The 10,644-nt window shown below is 41.7% G+C and overlaps 1 non-coding gene and 1 pseudogene across 1 annotated transcript; one reads left to right on the top strand and one right to left on the bottom strand.

Annotated features, from left to right (window-relative positions):
• Positions 1-1,149: 1,149 nt before the first annotated feature.
• Positions 1,150-10,644, bottom strand: part of LOC100956956 — a 32,622-nt pseudogene continuing 23,127 nt past the window's right edge.
• LOC111728322 lies at positions 10,160-10,266 on the top strand. Its single transcript, XR_002775654.1, has one exon. It is a non-coding gene; the product is annotated as a U6 spliceosomal RNA (small nuclear RNA).

Genomic DNA, 10,644 nt, shown 5'->3' with positions numbered 1-10,644 from the left:
AAAGAGGGAAATTATTACCATATATGTGATTTTTACATTAGGCAGCTTTCTTTGATGAGTTGTATTGACAACTCCAAATACAGGGGCAGAAGGCTGTGTATTTTAAAGGAATTAATGTTGTGAATTAGAGACTTTACACAGTTACTACCACTGGCACTTTTCACCATAGTTTGTACACATCACATGATCCATCTTACATAATACTACATTTAAAAACTATATCTAAGTGACAATTTTATAACATTCACACGCCAAAGCTGGTTAAGGAAGCAAAGCCACAGCTGCCTCCTGTAATGCTTCACTATTGGTAATAAGAACAGTTCATTGTGATTAAAGGAAATTACATATCAATATAGTTAAGCAGCTCTGATTTACTAAAGGCCATCAATGACCACCACTGGGACAGAGAGTTCTTTTAAAGTATATATCCTAAGAAGCAAACACCATCATTGGTTAAAACTTTATCTAAAGAAGTCAGTTTCTGTGCTGAAAGCTATTTTCGCAAAACTGAAAACTACTTAACTGTTTTAACATAAATACTTTGTCATCTTAAATATATGACTGAGTTCTTTGAAACCTTTGGAATTTACTTTTTTGTTTGTTTGTTTTTTTGAGACAGAGTCTCACTCTTTTACCCTCAGTGAAAAGAGCAACCTTAAACTCTTGGACTTAAGCAATTCTCTTGTCTCAGCCTCCCAAGTAGCTGGGACTACAGGCACCTGAAACAATGCCTGGCTATTTTTTTGTTGCAGTTGCCACTGCTGTTTTAGCTGGCCAGGGTGGGGTCGAACCCACCACCCTCAAGATATGGGGCTGGTGCCCTACCCACTGAGCCACAGGTGCCACCTTTACTCTCTTTTTAATGTGTGCTTTCGTTTCCATCTCATTTAAGATCACCACCTAAAAGGCTTTAAAGTGATGGTGACAAATTCTCCAGAGATACCCTCTGCTCACCAGGAATGTTCAGTGGCTGAGCAGTGATCTAGAACCACAACAGTGCAGAGCTGTACTTAAGAACACTCAGGAAGCTCTCATGCTGCTAGTGTCATTTCAGGGAAAGCAGAGAATCTTTCCAAGCTGTGCACATAATTAACAGTGATAACATTGCTATGTGTTGAAGAGGAGTAGAAAATGATGGTCTCTTCCATGTCATCTGTTTGCTGGAAAGTAGTTTGGATCAAGGTGCCCTGGGACACATAAGAATGCCTAAGAATGCCTAGGAATGTCTCTGACCTATAAATAGATTCTAATTGATGATCTTCCTTGTGAATAATCAGTTTCATGTAGGCAGTCTGAACAAGAATCAGAGAAATCCAAAGACATTTCTAGAGGACAATTTTGGGAGGGCCACTGAACACCCTAGATATGTTCTATGCTATAGCTATCACTCTTAAAGCCCACATATTGCACAAATCCACTTTCAGCTTCCATTTGCTGAAGTTTCTGCTTCTTTAACTTTTTAAATAGTAATAATTCTTTATATTCAGGTAAATTCCTAGACATGATAGGACTTGCTTCATCCGATGCCTCTTTAACAGCAGTGTTCATGCAGCTGTGAAAATAGGACCAGTCATCATCACCACTCATACTCTGGTGGTTCATGTGAAATCATGAAAGTAGAAGGTTTAAAGAGATGCTTATTAAGAGGGTGCAGTCATCTGCCTGTTGAAGACTTTTTGGAGTATATGTATAAGCTTAGTGTTCTGCATAGGACTGGAATGCCAGCTTTAGTTGGCTTTATGAAATACTTCTGTATTCTGCTGGCAACGTGTTTGGCCATCCTGTTTCCCAGTTCATCTGCTATCTTCTGCCAGTTTCTAGATTCTGCTTCTTCAGGACGGTATTTCAGGAGCAGATGTTAAAGCCTTTTCTGTTCTTCAACAGTCTACAACTGGTTAAATGTTTCAGGTTTGGTACCGTCACACAGGTGTCCCTTATCATCTAAGGACAACTGTTTGAGCCTTCTGGACATCACTCAGAGTTAACACAAAATATGAAAGGGACTCTCCATCCTTCTTAGGATCTGAAGCAGTTTTTGGTATAGAGGTACACCTTTATCAAACACTAGGTTAACTCTCTTAGTATGTCTTTCACAATTTTTAAATTCTCTTTCAGAGTTCCCAAGGCTGCACATATATTGGTCCCATACATTCACAGGTAATTGAACAATTCTTTATAGATATGGGAGCCCTATATCAGCCTTTTTCTGCAGTTCTACCACAAATCCAGTGGGATTTTTTAGTGCTTCTTTCTGGTGTCTGCCTAAACTTTCAAGGTTTTGGACTGCTTGAGAATGCTGAGCCTGAGTACACAATTGTCTGATAACCAAAAGAGTTTAGTAATACATATTATTGGGAATAGATGAGGTCTTCCTGAGTTACAAAGAACCTGGGCAGCCAAAGATCTATCACTGTGGTAACATTATCTCTGTTCCTTATATCCTGAAGGAGTTGGAGTTATGATCTAGAATAGAGTTTAAGCATCAGGGTTTTAGACTCTCAGCTTTAGCCATGGAGAATACTAGAACCTCCTAAATTCCTTTAGCTGAGCTCTGTTAGCATTAAGACAGACAGGATACTGCAGACATGTTTCTTAAAAGCCTGATACACTTTTTAAAAGTGTTTCACCTAGGATTCGATTCCCAATCATCTGTATTTATCTGTCATCATTGCTCATGTCCAGTGATGGGGGACTGGGACTTTAGGTATTATTTTTATGGTTGTACTAGCACAATTTGATATCTTCTACATGGGACTGGGCACTGTGGGCCACTTGGGGATGTGCCACAAGCCATAGTTGCTCTCCATCACTGCCAGGGCATTTGGTCAGGTGGTTGCCAGCCGGCACTTCCAGGTGGGTCCTTGCCTTCTGCTCCTCCCAGTGGGTTTTAATGGGATAATTTTTAAGCTAATTTTAAAAGACATTTTCTTTGTAAAGAAAGGGTCACTATGTTGCCAAGGCTGATCTTGAACTCCTGGCCTCAAGGGATACTTCCATCTCAGCCTCTAAAGTTCTGGAGTTAGAGGCATGAGCTGCTGCAGGGCCTGTTTTTTAATTTAGAACTCTCACCCTCTCCTTAGCTTGATGCCATCAACTCATTTTAATAAAGTGCGTTAGTTGTCCCATAGCATGTCCCACATTTTGGATTTGAACAATTACCTACTTATAGGGCCAAGGACTTGCTCCATATTCCCTGGCATAGCCTGTGGGCAGAGGCTCAGCTTTGCCTTTGGTGGGCAAGGTGCAGGAGGCCCCTCACCCTTTCCTGGCCGCCTGGGTTGGTTTATGGAGGTTTTCCTCTTGGACTCGTGGGTCCTCTCATTGCCACGAGGCCAATGTGGGGGGGGGCGGGGCACTCATCACCCCTATTGGGCCCTGGCCACCCTGCTCAGTCTGCAGAGAGACGGTGTGGGCTGTGGTGTGGGCTGTGGTGTGGGGGTGCAGCCCTGTCATTCTATGCACTGGTTTGTGCTGGCTTTAGTGTCCTCTTCTATAGACTGGGAATGAAGCTACCTCAGAGTTCTTGTAGGGAATGAAGCTACCTCAGTTTTCTCAAGTGAGAAAACTGACTTAAAAGAGATTTGGAAGCAATAAAGGGCCATTTAGGGCGCTGGTTATCCCCCATAGGCCTATGGCTCAGGACCTCTAGACTTGCACCAGCCCCTGGAAAGCTCCCCTCCCAAGTCAGTATGGGCACCTGTTCCCTGAGCTCCATGTCCTGCTGGGGTGTCCACAGGAGGCTCCCGGTCCTGGGATGATGCCCCAGAGAGATGCTGGTTGACAAGATCCAGAGCAGCTGGGTAGCACTGGGGTGCCACTAGATAAATGAGTGCTCTAGGGCAAAAATCTTGGAACCATTGTATAAAAGACTGCTCCATTGTGGCCTGCAGAGAAATGAACTTCTGATGTATGAGTTTGGTATCTGGAGGAAAAAAAGCTCAACTGACTTCCATAGCGATTTTTGGAGCTTTTTATTGAAGTATAATACTTATGCAGAAAAGCACATGATGAATCTGATAGTGTGTGTGGTCCAAGAACTGTTCACAAACAGGCTATGTTGAGGGAATCTGCACCCAGGTCAGGAAATGGAAGATGGCACACTCACTTGGAAGCTCCCTTATGCCTTGTCCTCAACACCCTAAAGGGTAACTGCTATCCTGATATTCCTCAGGCATATTAAAGATTGGTTGTCTTGAGCTATAAAAATGGCTGAAATTCGTTTAAGCAGATGGAGCCAACCCATTTGAAATCTGCAGTGCCTGAATATGCCCTTCTGCCCTTCTCAGCACCATGACTCCTCATTTTCTCCAAAGTGAACAGGGAATGCTTTATGTATCTAGAAAGGATTTGTTTCCACCGAAAGTCAAGATGTTCAGTTAACTGGTATCTGGAAAAGGAGGCAGATGAAGAGGATGTGTAATTAGTGAGATCCACTCAAAGGGACTCCCAAAGAGGGTAGGTGTGTGTATCCTCAGAAGGTGGCTGGGTCCACCCCTAGTGCATGTGAGTGCATGTGCATGTGTGAGTTGCCCACATCTTCTCTCTTCCACTACATGTACCTCTGTGGTTAGCCAGAAGTTGGAAAGAAAGCAGCTGTTCTGTGCCAGGCATCATGGTAACTGCTAGAGATACTAAAATGACTCAAACATCATCCCTGCCATTAAGGGACTATAGGAAGAAACAGGCACATAGCAAATATTTTTGTTAATTTAGTGTTTAGGGACAGCCACCAGAAAGTCAGACAATCCTGGATCCAAATTCTACTACTTGCTGGGAGGATTAAATAAAACATATACATATCATAGTACTTAGCATATAGTTAGCCCTCCACAAATGCTGACTACTATTACTAGCAAGATCATGTCCCCCACTGTCAGGTGAAGGAGTAGAATGTCCAGAGAACAGAGCTAATAGAAGCCTGGAACTTTTTACTGAGGTATAATACTTATTCAGAAAAGCATATGAATGAATCTGACTGTGTGTGGTCCAATGACTGTTCACAAACAGGCCACATTGAGGGAAGTGAGATCCACTCAGAGGAACTCCCAAAGAAGGTAGGTGTTTGTGTCCCCAGAAGGTGGCTTAGTCCACCCCAGGTGCATAGGAAGTCTGTTGGTAGAATGTAGGAGTTGCATGAATGCAAAGGAAAATTGTATTCTCTGCACTTATCTCTACCTGAAATTTAGCATTGCTTTTAACCACCAACAAATCAAGAGTTGTATTTGCAGTATCCACGCCTTTGTCACCAATACAAATTACATTCTTACTGCATTTTGATTGTAGCAGATCTCAAAATATCATTTATGTTCGCCTTTGTTTTGGATCTACAGCATTAAGGAGACCAGCCATAGACCTGCTTAAAATGAGTAACAGTAAAGATCATTATATCACCAAGTTGTTATTTTTAAAATATTTGGTAATATTTTCAATCCTATATACTTTATGTTATGCCTTACAAATATTACCCTGAAAAGGGCTCCATAGTCTTTACTACACTGCCAAAAGGGCCCAGGGCACAAAAAGGTCCAGAATCCCTAGTTGGGTAGGGTGGGAGAAAAGGAAGGTTTACCCTGGGGAGGCAGGTGGGGACTGTCAGAAATGGTTCACAGTGGGGGTCTCTGAGCAGGGCTTTGAAGGGTAAATAGGAGTTCCTCAAGAAGATACAGAGGGCATCCCAAGCCTAGAGGCAGGGTATTTAATGGCAGGAAGTGAGACACAGCAAGGTATTAAGGAAGCATAAAGACACAACCCCACAGGACTTCTTTCCTGCACTGAAGGAAAATCCTGGTAATGGGTAATGTACCTTGGATCTGAAGCCCAGAGCAAAGTGCAGATTCCATTTGGGTACGTTCTGAATGTCTGTCAGAGCCGACTTTCCCAAGGGAAAGATTAGGAGTAAAAGCAGAATGGTTATAAGGTTAATTGAGTCTAATTAATTTGTAGTGTGTCTGGTGTGTGGAGCTGAGAATAGGTCATGGCAACAAGATGAAGGGATGTAGGCCCTGAGTCTTCCTACAGGAGCCCCTATTGGCTTTATGGGGAATGTAACATTTGTCCCCTGTTGTCATTTTTTTTTTTTAAAGTTACTTATGGCTGTCTTTTGCTCCAGATCTGGTCCCCAGTCAGTGAATCTGACCTGCAGGCAACTATACTCACCTAGAAAGGTATGTAATTTACAATGCCTAATTGAGTATTTTAATTTAGCCTTATGACTTTTGGATTGAAAGACATAAGGAATTTGGCCAATGTTTAAGGACCAAATGCCCATCACATAACCAGGGAATGTATTGTTAGTTATTCAGTTAGTTATTTAGAGCAACTAAATACACAGTTAAAAGATTTCAGAGTTCTTATTTAAACTAGCTTATAAATGAGAATGAACATCAACCAAAAGCCCCCATTGTAAACTATTGTTAAAATTGCATAAGAGTTCTAATTCGAATGTGTACATTTAAGGAAAAACAAGGTTTTTAAATGTAGAACTTTAATAAACCAATTTTTTTTAGAAAAGTAACTTCCACTAATCATATATGTGCACAAAACTCCTCTTTAAACAATCCTCAGACCTCTTACTGCAGCACACAAGATACCACTAGGCAGCTCTTCCACCCATGCTCGAAAGTGTGTCCAAGCAGGGGAAGGGTAACTACCTTCGTTCACATCCTGATTCCTCCACTGTCTCTGGATTCCCCAGTGGACTACAGGGATCCTGGTCCTATTGCCTCAGGCAGTATTTGCAAACTGGGGGCTAGGACTTATTAGCAGGCTGTAACATTGGGCTAGGAGGTTTCTACCATCAATTTTTTAAAAATTGAGTAGAAACAGGGTTGCCAGATAAAATACAGGATACCAAGTTAAATTTGAATTTTAGGTAAATAACAAAAAATTTTAGTATAAATGTATCCCAGATATTGTATTGACATACACATGCTTAAAAAGTATTTGTTATTTATCTGATCAAATTTAACAGAGTGTTCTGTACTTTTATTGCTACATCTGATGATCCTAAGAAGAATAGAATGGAAGGGATAGGGAGGGATCCCAGGTTGCAGGGGAAATATTACTTCATGTGTATTTGTGGCCATGTATTGGGTCATATATGAAATTTGTCTTTTAAATTATTTGTTTGTTTGTTTTTGAGATAGAGTCTCACTCTGTTGCCCCAGCTAGAGTATAGTGGTATCATCAGAACTCACTGCAACCTCCAACTCCTGGGCTCAAAAAATCCTCCTGCCTCACCCTCCCAAGTACCTGGGACTATAAAGCACATGCCACCACATCCAGATTATTTTTCTATTTTGTGTAGAGATCTCACTCTTGTTCAGGCTGGTCTTGAACTCCTGGCTTCTAGCCTTCCTCCCACCATGGCCTCCCAAAGTACTGGGATTACAGGTATGAGCCACCACACCCAGATTGAAATGCATTTCTTAATGTGGGTTGGAGAAAACAGGGATAAATGTGAGACTACCATGAAGCTGTTTTGCAGGGTCTGGTGGGTATGCAAGCATACTCTCGGAGGCTAAAATAATCACCCTCATTTTGTTTCTTGCTTCAACCTGTGTTCCTTGTAAGAGGAATTTTCTTGCAAGAACTCTGAGACTTCACAAATTCATTAAACTATTTCTCAGAAAATTTCACCTGTTAATAAGACCTTCGCCTCTCTAATCAAAGGGAAATTTTCTGAGAAATAGATGCCACCAGGTGGGCAATGAGCCAAACACCAACAGACACTTCCACCAACCGCCACTACGCAGCGAGGGCAGCCGCAATCTCTGCAGAGATGGTGCAGAACCAGGGCCTGGCGACGTTTTGGTCAAAGACCCATAGGCAAGGTGGTCCCACAGGGTTATCATGGAGCTGAAAAATTGCTGTGACTGATGTCAGCCAGTACCTGGCCCAGTATAGTCCAATGCATTAGTCAGTGGACATATTTTGAGGTGTTTGAGGTCATGTGTTTGTGGTGATGCTGGTGTAAACAAACCCACTGCACAGCCGCCCTGTAAAAGTCTAGCATATACAATTATGTGCATTACGTGATGCTTGGAAATGATGACAGAAATTGGCCAGGCCCCTGACTCAGGCCTGTAATCCTAGCACTCTGGGAGGCTTCTTTGAATTCAGAAGCTGGAGACCAGCCTGAGCAAGAGGAAGACTCCATTTTTACTAAAAATGGAAAAACTAGCCAGGCCTGGTCTCAAGCTCTTTGACTCCAGCGATCCTCCCAACTTGACCTTCCAAAATGCTCAGATTACAGGTGTGAGCCTCGCCTAATAATTGTTTAGATAGTTGTGGATATTATCCAAAACTGGATAAGTGGTAGTTTCTTTAAGATAAGTTACATTGTAGAATCTGAAAGACTACTGATGAATTTTATGGATTTTTTACATTAAAGTCTGTTGGTATATCTTGTACTTTGAATGGATCTTTTATGCATGTATAACATTGTAGCATCGTGTGTTGGTCACTTGGAAAACTCATAGAGTGATGCAGATCTTCTGAATGTTGACACATTTTATTATAAATATCAAAACAGCACTTTTGTTAATATCACTATCAATATTAGAAAAGTCTTTCACTATTGGGAAGTTGTCAGGTTTAGAGTGCCAGACACAAGTTTTCCAAAATCCAAATTTTGTTTGAAAGTTCAAATTTTTATCATTGGCTACAGTTATTGGCAGTTGTTTACCTTGAAGTGGTCAGCTCAAGCTCACAACATTCATTTTTTTAAAAAAGTGGCCAAGCACGGTGGCTCATGCCTATAATCCTAGCATTCTGGGAGGCTGAGGTGGGTGGATTGCTTGAGCTCAGGAGTTTGAAACCAGCCTGAACAAGAATAAAACCCCATCTCTACTAAAAATAGAAAAACTAGCTGGGCATTGTGGGAGGGAGGCTAAGGCAAGGGGATTGCTTGAGCGCAAGAGTTTGAGGTTGCTGTAAGCCAGGATGCCACAGCACTCTATCCAGGGCACAGAGTAAAACTGTCTCAAAAAAAAAAAAAAAGCCTGAAAAAAACCTCAAGTCCAAATAGCTTAGTTTCTGTAAGTTATTCTTTCAAGTAGAAATAATGTCCCTTACAACAACCAGCTAGCTGAGCTTGTAACTCAAAGATCACACAGGTGCTTTTCCTCAGGGCTGTCTCTGTCCTTTATTGCAAGTCAGAAGTATGTGATTTTCATATTTCCTCACATGGAAGACTAAAAAGATGTGTACTCAAGGTTGAAAAATTAATAAAATTATTTGTACTGCTTTATCAGTACATTTTAATGTGAAACTGGATTTTTTTGTGACCATTGGGTAGTGAAGACTACAATAACTAGTAGAGTTTGGAGCAGGTGACTTGATTCTGATAGCTTTACCCACTTTTGTACCATTGGGCTAAATGTCAACACTGTGAAATGGGCAAATAATTAGTCCTATTATTAAAAGAGTTTTGACCTCGCAGTTTCTCCAGAAGAGCTCAAGACCCTAGGGTTCCATGGAACATATTTTGAGAACCGCTGGCCTAGCTGTAATGGATCCTTCTTCTCCCCACATCCTATATTAAACTGACTTATATGAAATTGCTGATACTTAATCATCCCACCCATGACAAATTCCTATGGTTCAAATAAATGGTTTCCATGTCTTTGCATATTCTGTCTCACCTGTTGAAATTCTCTTCTTCCAAGGCCCAGCTCCTGGACCTCTCTGTCTTCATTGCTTCCTTTATAGGGGCACTTGGCATAGTCTTCCTTTGGCTAGAGCTGTCGTGTCCATTCCTTGGTGTTTTGACTGCAGAAGACCTGACATGTGTATCTCTGTCTACATGGATACTGGGGGTGGGGAGGGGGCACCCCAGCTACTCTGAATGAAGGTGGGTGTGGTCTCCAGGTCTAGGAAGCCTTTTGCTCTTAGGGCTGAGGAAATTGTATGGCCCCAGCATCAGTTAAGGTGAAGGACCCGGGCGTCACAGCTGTTGGGTGGTCACTTCACAAATGATGGCCTAATATCCAGAAGGAAGTCAATCCTGTCTCAGGTCTGGACTCTTCTTTCAAAACAATCCTGAAAACTGACTGCAGTTTTATCATAGATACCTGATAATGAAAAGACACTCAGTGGTTCTCCTAGAGGAATGGGAGGGCAGTGGGCATGGCCAAGGGCAGCTCAAAACACACTTCTGGTGCTCGCTTCGGCAGCACTTATACTAAAATTGGAACGATACAGAGAAGATTAGCATGGCCCCTGCGCAAGGATGACACGCAAATTCGTGAAGCGTTCCATATTTTTAACAAAAAACAAACAAACAAGTGATCCCATTGCAAGGTGGACAAAGGACTTGAAAAGAAATTTCACCAAAGAAGATAGGCATGCGGCCTATAGATAAATGAAAAAATGCACACCATCCTTAATCATTAGAGAAATGCAAATCAAAACTACTTTGAGATATCACCTAACTCCACTAAGATTAGCCCAAATCACAAAATCCCAAAACCAGAGTTGCTGGCGTGGATGTGGAGAAAAGGAAACACTTCTACATTGCTGGTGGGAATGCAATTTAATACGTTCCTTTTGGAAAGATGTCTGGAGAACACTTAGAGAACTAAAAATAGACCTGCCATTCAATCCTACAATTCCACTATTAGGTATATACCCAGAAGATAAAAA

This window comes from Otolemur garnettii, unplaced genomic scaffold, assembly GCF_000181295.1.
Source record: "Otolemur garnettii isolate 467f Iridium unplaced genomic scaffold, OtoGar3 scaffold00149, whole genome shotgun sequence".
In the NCBI taxonomy this organism is placed as follows: Eukaryota; Metazoa; Chordata; class Mammalia; order Primates; family Galagidae; genus Otolemur; species Otolemur garnettii.
The sequence above is the reverse complement of the archived record's forward strand: the minus strand, read 5'-3'. Positions and strand labels throughout refer to the sequence as shown.